Raw genomic sequence first — 6,641 nt, 5'->3', positions numbered from 1 at the left:
GCCCACCAGAAAAAAAAAAAAAAAAAAAAAAAAGCAAAAAATGAAACAAAGCAAAAGCTTCCACTGATCCTCTGGGAAGGAAACAGGGCAGCCTGCAGACATCAACCAAATCTAGTCATTTATTCGTTCATCATTTATTAATGCCTACCATATGCCAGGCCCCAGGGCTTAGGACTTATGAAGCAGGTACTGATTCTATAGCAATAATAATAATAATATTTTCCCCTGACTTTCTAAGGCATGAAAATAAAGATGGAGAAACAGAGAAGGAAGAGCTATCAGATCACTTGAAGCCAGGATGTATTCTCAGGTGATCAGTCACCTGTCAGCCCAGTATGAAAAGGTGTTAATTTGAATGAAGAAAGGGACACGGCCATTTTTTTCCCCACAGCAATATATCAAGCTGTTCTCCTGGTGACTTAGCGTGCTTGGCAAACTGTGTGCACTGCACAAAATTGAATTCCCAGGTTTGGGGAGGCCTGGGCAGGCTCGAGGTACATGAGGATTTATGGCTTTAAGGCACTTAAAATGCCTCCCACTAAATTTGTTGTGACCTTCTCCCCCTGCCCATGGCCCGAGGTTAAACACAGCCTGGGGCTGAGCAAAGGTTAACAGCACAGCAAATCAAGCCAAAGCAGCCCCAAGGAGACAGGTCCTTGTGAGGTGGAGGGAAGGTCCTTCCATGTCCCTGAAAGGCCGGCTGGGACCGTCTCTCCCCTGGAGGCTTCAGTCCTCAGGGCCCACCCTGCCCTCCAGTCTCCTCTTAATCTCTCCATCCGGTCACCTAACATATTCTCTCCAGTGGCCCATGGAGCACTGTTCTCCTTCAGAATCGATGGCTGTCTCACTTTTCCCGCTGAACTTCTTACCTGTTTATGTCGAATCTTCCCAAGAGGCCGCCAGCAAGCGAGTCTGCAACTAACATGTCACGTTTGCATAGCACGCTATAATTTATGACCTGCGGAGAGGCAGGCACTGCCTCTGGAAGCCAGGGCACTGAAGCCCTCGGCGGCAAAGTGACTTGCCCAAGGTCACAGAGCAGAACAGGCAGGACAGAAGCCAGGCCCTCTCTGCCACAAACCAGCCCCGCCCACTGCCTCTCAGCCATGCCTTGACAGTATGCGTCATACTTAGTAGGACATCTGATCCAGGTCCTGCGCTGGCGGGATTGCCTGGGCGTCACAGAGGGAATGGCCAGTCTCCCAGAGGAAGCTCATGTCTGCACCCCTTCCACATTTATTATCCCCATCGAACACACCTGGAAAAGCCAAAGTTGGGGTTTTTTTTCCTCCTCTTTGTATTGGCATCAAGCCCAAGCAAGAGACTAAAATTATGAAATAAAACAACAGATTTTTTTTTTAATTTCACCATCCCAAGTGAATTTAGGAAATTATCATCCTGCAAGATGAAATGTTTTTCTTGTCAGTTAAATTTCTTGTTTTAAAATTTTCCCCAAAGCATCACTTTTTTGTTTTCATCTTTTTTATTTTGAGAGAAACAGAGAGAGTGAGAGTGAAGGAGGGGAAGAGAGAGAAGGAGAGAGAGAATCCCAAGCAGGCTCCACACTGTCAGCTCAGAGACCCACGTGGGGTTCGAACCCACAAACCGTGAGATCATGACCTGAGCCAAAATGGGACGCTTAAACTGACTGAGCCATCCAAGCGCCCCTCCCAAGGGTAATTTTAAGATTGAGTTCTTGGCAGGTGTTTATCCTGCACCTTCTCTTTCACTTACGCAGATGCCCACAGACGGAACACTGCAGTGGGGAGGTGCTGTGCTAAGCGCTGAGGCCCCCGGCTGGCAGATCCCTGTCCTCAGGGGGTCTTACAAGTTTCCTATGGTTATTAAACAGTTAAGTATAAAGCAGGATTTAGAAACATTGCTCTTTGTGACTCTGTTGGGGGGAGTTTAAAATAGTACAATCTTTATGAAGAGCAATTCTGGCAGAAGCTATGGAAATTTTAAATGTAACTTAGGACCCAGCAAAAGAAAACAAACTACGCTAAAACAGCAGATACCAATGCAAGGGCAGAAGGCTATAGGTCTAAAAATATTCATTCCAACCTTGTTAGTAATAGCAAAAAAAAAAAAAAAGAAAGAAAGAAAAGAAAAAAGAAAGAAGGGCAGGGAGAGAGGAAGCAAACAGGAGAAGAAAAAAGGATGGCTTAAAATATTAGGGTACGTTTATACCATAGATTGCTAGGGAGTCAATAAATATGAGGCATCTATCTGTACTGACTTGAGAAAATGTTAATAAAATAGGCTAAGTGACTGCTAGGAATTTACCCAAGGGATACAGAAATGCTGATGCATAGGAGCACATGTACCCCAATGTTCATAGCAGCACTCTCCACAATAGCTAAAACGTGGAAAGAGCCTAAGTGTCCATCAACAGATGAATGGATCAAGAAGATGTGGTTTATCTATACCATGGAATACTACATGGCAATGAGAAACAATGAAATCTGGCCATGTGTAGCAACATGGATGGACCTTGAGGGTGTTATGCTGAGCGAAATAAGTCAGGCAGAGAAGGACAAATATCATATGTTTGCACGTATAGGAGGATTAGGAGGAACTTGACGGAGGAACAAGGGGGAGAAGAAGGGCGGAAATGGTGGGGGAAAGGGAGAGAGGCAAACCATGAGAGACTCTTGAATGCTGACAAAAACTGAGGACTGATGGATGTGGGGGGGAGGGGGATGGGCATGGAGGAGGACACTTGTGGGGATGAGCACTGAGTGTTATGTGGAAACTAATCTGACAATAAACTATTAAAAAAAAAAAGAATAAAAATGTTTTAAGATTTTCATACCAGAAAAAAAAAAATAAATAAAATAAAATAAAATAGGCTAAGTGAGGGCACTTGAGTGACTCAGTCAGTAAGGATCTGACTTTGGCTCAGGTCATGATCTCACAGTATGTTAGTTCGAGCCCCGCATCAGGTGAGCACATGCCCCACTTCGGGCTCCATACTCCTGTGTCTCCCTCTCTCTCTGCACCTCACTGGCTCATTTCTCTCTCTCTCTCTCTCAAAAATAAATAAATAATATTTAAAAAAAAAATATATATATATATACACATATATATATATACACACACACACACAAGTGCACTAAGAGAAAACAAGCAAGTAGGAAAACGATGTATATACTGGGCATATCTGTGTATGAGGATATGCGGATGGACCTACGCAGGCATGAATGTACATGTGAATGTGTATGCAGTAAACTCAAAGGAGGAAAAACAGAAAAGAAGGATACAGACCAAACTGTTATCAGTGGATCTCTGAGTAGAACAAGGATGGTTCAAATTGACCAACTTCTAAACTTTGCAAAGTAGCATTCATTACTTCTGTAATTTTGAAAACCCAGGTTAGCACAATAAAGAGCACTAAGTGCTCTGACCTCTGACCGGGAAAGAAGAGAGCGCTATTGATGACCACCAAGTAGAAGTGAGTCACCCCCCTTCTTGTCATTTTAATCAGCTTATCCCACAATCTCCAACACACCCCAGCAAGACCCCAAGTATCCTGCGATTTATAACCCCACCTAGTGGCAGACAGGTGAATGTCAGGCGCCCAAACCATTAGAGAAAAAGCATTCTTTGCAAAAGGAGGGCAGATGTGACGGACTTTATAGCTAAATGCTGTACAAGGACTAGTGACAAAAGGGGCCCTAGAGAGCCCCGCTCACCTCACGGGTCATTGAGAGAAGAAGATGAGCCGAGTATGTGTAGAGGCTCCGATTCCCAGTTCATGCACTCATGTGTGCAAGAAACACAATTTCTTTTATTTTTTGTTTAATGTTTATTTTTGAGAGAGAAAGAGACAGAGACAGCACGAGCAGGGGAGGGGCAGAGAGAGAGGGAGACATAGCATCCGAAGCAGGCTCCAGGCTCTGAGCTGTCAGCACAGAGCCCTACGCAAGGCTCCAACTCACAAACAGATGGTGACCTGAGCCGAAGTCAGAGGCTTAATTTACTGAGCCACTCGGGTGCCCCTCTTTTATTTTTATAACTCAGCTAAACTTGTATTTTGAGTTTTTACTCTACTAAGATGACAGAAACCTATTTTCAGTCAATACAGTACTCCCGACTCTACCTCCACCACCACTGCCAATACACACGGTTTACTCACAAATAACACCAGGATCGTGCCAGGTTCACGGTGGAGACTCCGTGGACCAAGGTGCTGGGAGTGGGGTCAGGTCTGCATGGGATTCCTCCAGGGCTTCACACTCAGCTTCTTCAGGCCCAGCAACCTCCCCCTTGCTTCTGACTGAGCGGGGCACCCTCTGTGGCCTGCCCTGCCTCTCCAACAAGCCGGATGCCCCGGGGGCTCCCCCGCTACTCCCTTCCTGGCACTGAGCCCAGGAAGCAGGACACAGGACACCTCTTTCCCAGACCCACAGAGTGCTGGGCCGGCTGAGAGGTAGGGCAGAGACGCCACAGAATGGCAGACTTCTTAAGATGGCTGACCTTCCCACCACTACATCGGTGACCGTTACAATATCGGCGGGAAACAGAAATTTAAACTTTCCAACCGGGGACTTTCCAGTCAAGAGCCCGCCCCTGTTATCTGAACTTCCCCCACCCCCACTAACAGGTTATAAAACCCCTCACCACCCAACCCGGGCGCGACTTCCCCGACCCCCCTCTCTGGAGTCGCGGAACCTCGCCCGAGGATGGATACAATCAAACTCCACCTGCGGAACAGTTTGCCTTGGAGTCTTTTTTTTACTTACCTAAAAAACCTTACACAGAGTGCACTGTTCTTAACTTCCAGTCTGGATAGGGCTGCTGCAGGGAGAGGTAAATCCCTCTGTATTCCAACACTCCCCAAAGTTAGTGGGTGGGAGCCCAAAAACCTGGAAGCTCTATGTCACTCTTCTCCCCTGAGGTGAGGAAGCTCAGTGCTCGGCAGTGCAGGGCAGGGTCTGGGGATGGGGAGAAGGGAAAAGAGAAGGGGGGGAAACGAAGCAGCTCAGTGCCAGGTGCAAATGTTGTAGCGCTGGAGTTACAGGTTTGGTTATTGGCGTATAATTGTCCAGGTCTGAGTCCCCATTTTAGCACATGCTAGCAATTGGTCAAACAATGTCACTTTTCTTCAAGGATGATAGCATCTACCTACCTTGTGGGTCATATCCAGTGAGATAAAGGGATGCCGGTGCTGAATCAGTCTTTTCCTTTCCCCTCCACTTACAAATAAAGGCTGAAATTTGACACTGGTCCATTGTAATTCAATTCAGAGAGCTTTACACACCACCTCTGCCTACAGGGGAAAATGTCCACTGTCTTAGCGTGAATCTCATGCTGACATCACTTATTCTTCTGAAGGATAAAGAGAGCACTGTCACCTTCTTAAGCTGAGCCTCTAAAAGGAGTTCCCAGGCCACCGTCTTTTGAGGAATTGTAACTTTCCCTAAGGCTGAGAGAAGCAATTGTTGGAACTAATGGCAATATCTACTCAAAGCCTCCTCTGGGCTTAATCTCAAAGGCTTTGCTCAGAAAAGCATTCACAGAGTTATATCCTATGAAGCTTTGGACCAAGGGACAAGCCTCTCCCTGAACAGATAAAGACAATGGCTTTCCCAGCTTCAACATGACTTACTGGGAAAGCTTCTGTAGGTTTGGGGTAGGGACCATGAATCTGCATTTCTAACAAGTTCCCAGGTAATTCTGATGTGGTCAGTGGGAGACCATTCTCTGAGAATCAGGGGATTCGTGAAAAACACAATTCAATAGAAGGTCTAAGAGTAGCACTAAAATAAGACAGAGGTTTGCATATGTGACTCATTCTCCCTAGGGTACATTTACAGTTATCTTACAGGAAAGAGTGCAGTGATCCTCAGCATGCCTTGCTCAAGAACTAAGGTCTTACATTTATTAATACTCAACATTCTCATTAGAATGGCAAATGTTACAAGGCTGGTGCCCAGGGAACTTCAGGCCTCAATGGGAAGAGTTTCTCCTAAATCCTCCCCAAATACCACTCCATAAAAACCACCTGGCTAGGACCAGGGAATCCATTCGTCCTATAAATTCTACATACACATTTCCTCCTACCCAGGCTCTGGAGTTTAAGATTGTGCCGCCAGCTCACTTTCATCCCTTCTGTGGATTGGTCTCTTCTTCCAGACTCAGCAGGGCAAGGCAACTACTAAACCAGTCATCTGCCAGCTTCCAAGAGTTAGCGCATCTAGAAACATCCCCCAGTCTGTGGGATGGGGTGGGAACCATGTGGCCCTACTCACTACCATTTCTTACTAGACCAGGGATGAATAGACCTTGCCCAGGCCAATCAGATTCACTCCTGGGAACGTGAAATCAAGATTCCGAGACATCTAGTCAGTATCTGAAATTAGCTGGACTGGTAATTACCAGGCGGCCAGAATTCACCAGATAGCCTGGGGAGCAGAAGAAACTAACCCACAGCAGGAAAAAAAAACAAAACAAAGCAACTATGCACAGGTGGAAAGAGAATTGACAAGCCTGAACCTGTGGCATTCAAGACCCGGCTTATATCTCTTTCTGATGCCTGTCTCAAGCTGCCCCCCACCCCGGGGGTTCCATGTGACATTTAACATCTTCTACATTATTTTCCCTTTTCTACTTAAGTTAGTTGCAATTAGAACTACTGA

General features: G+C 46.0%; 1 long non-coding RNA gene across 2 annotated transcripts in view; it reads right to left on the bottom strand.

The window, feature by feature from the left end:
* Positions 1-4,453, bottom strand: part of LOC144245373 (uncharacterized) — a 23,853-nt gene extending 19,400 nt beyond the window's left edge. For both annotated transcript variants that reach the window (XR_013339233.1, XR_013339232.1), the window contains exons 1-2: positions 4,139-4,453; positions 1,131-1,258 (exon numbers count right to left, since the gene is read on the bottom strand). This is a non-coding gene — a long non-coding RNA (uncharacterized LOC144245373). The remainder of the gene's footprint in view (positions 1-1,130; positions 1,259-4,138) is intronic.
* Between the last annotated feature and the right edge of the window lie 2,188 nt (positions 4,454-6,641).

The sequence above is a fragment of the Crocuta crocuta genome, unplaced genomic scaffold, assembly GCF_008692635.1.
Source record: "Crocuta crocuta isolate KB4526 unplaced genomic scaffold, BGI_CrCroc_1.0 scaffold343, whole genome shotgun sequence".
Classification (NCBI taxonomy): Eukaryota; Metazoa; Chordata; class Mammalia; order Carnivora; family Hyaenidae; genus Crocuta; species Crocuta crocuta.
Note: the sequence above shows the minus strand (reverse complement) of the source record. Positions and strands in the feature narration are given on the sequence as shown.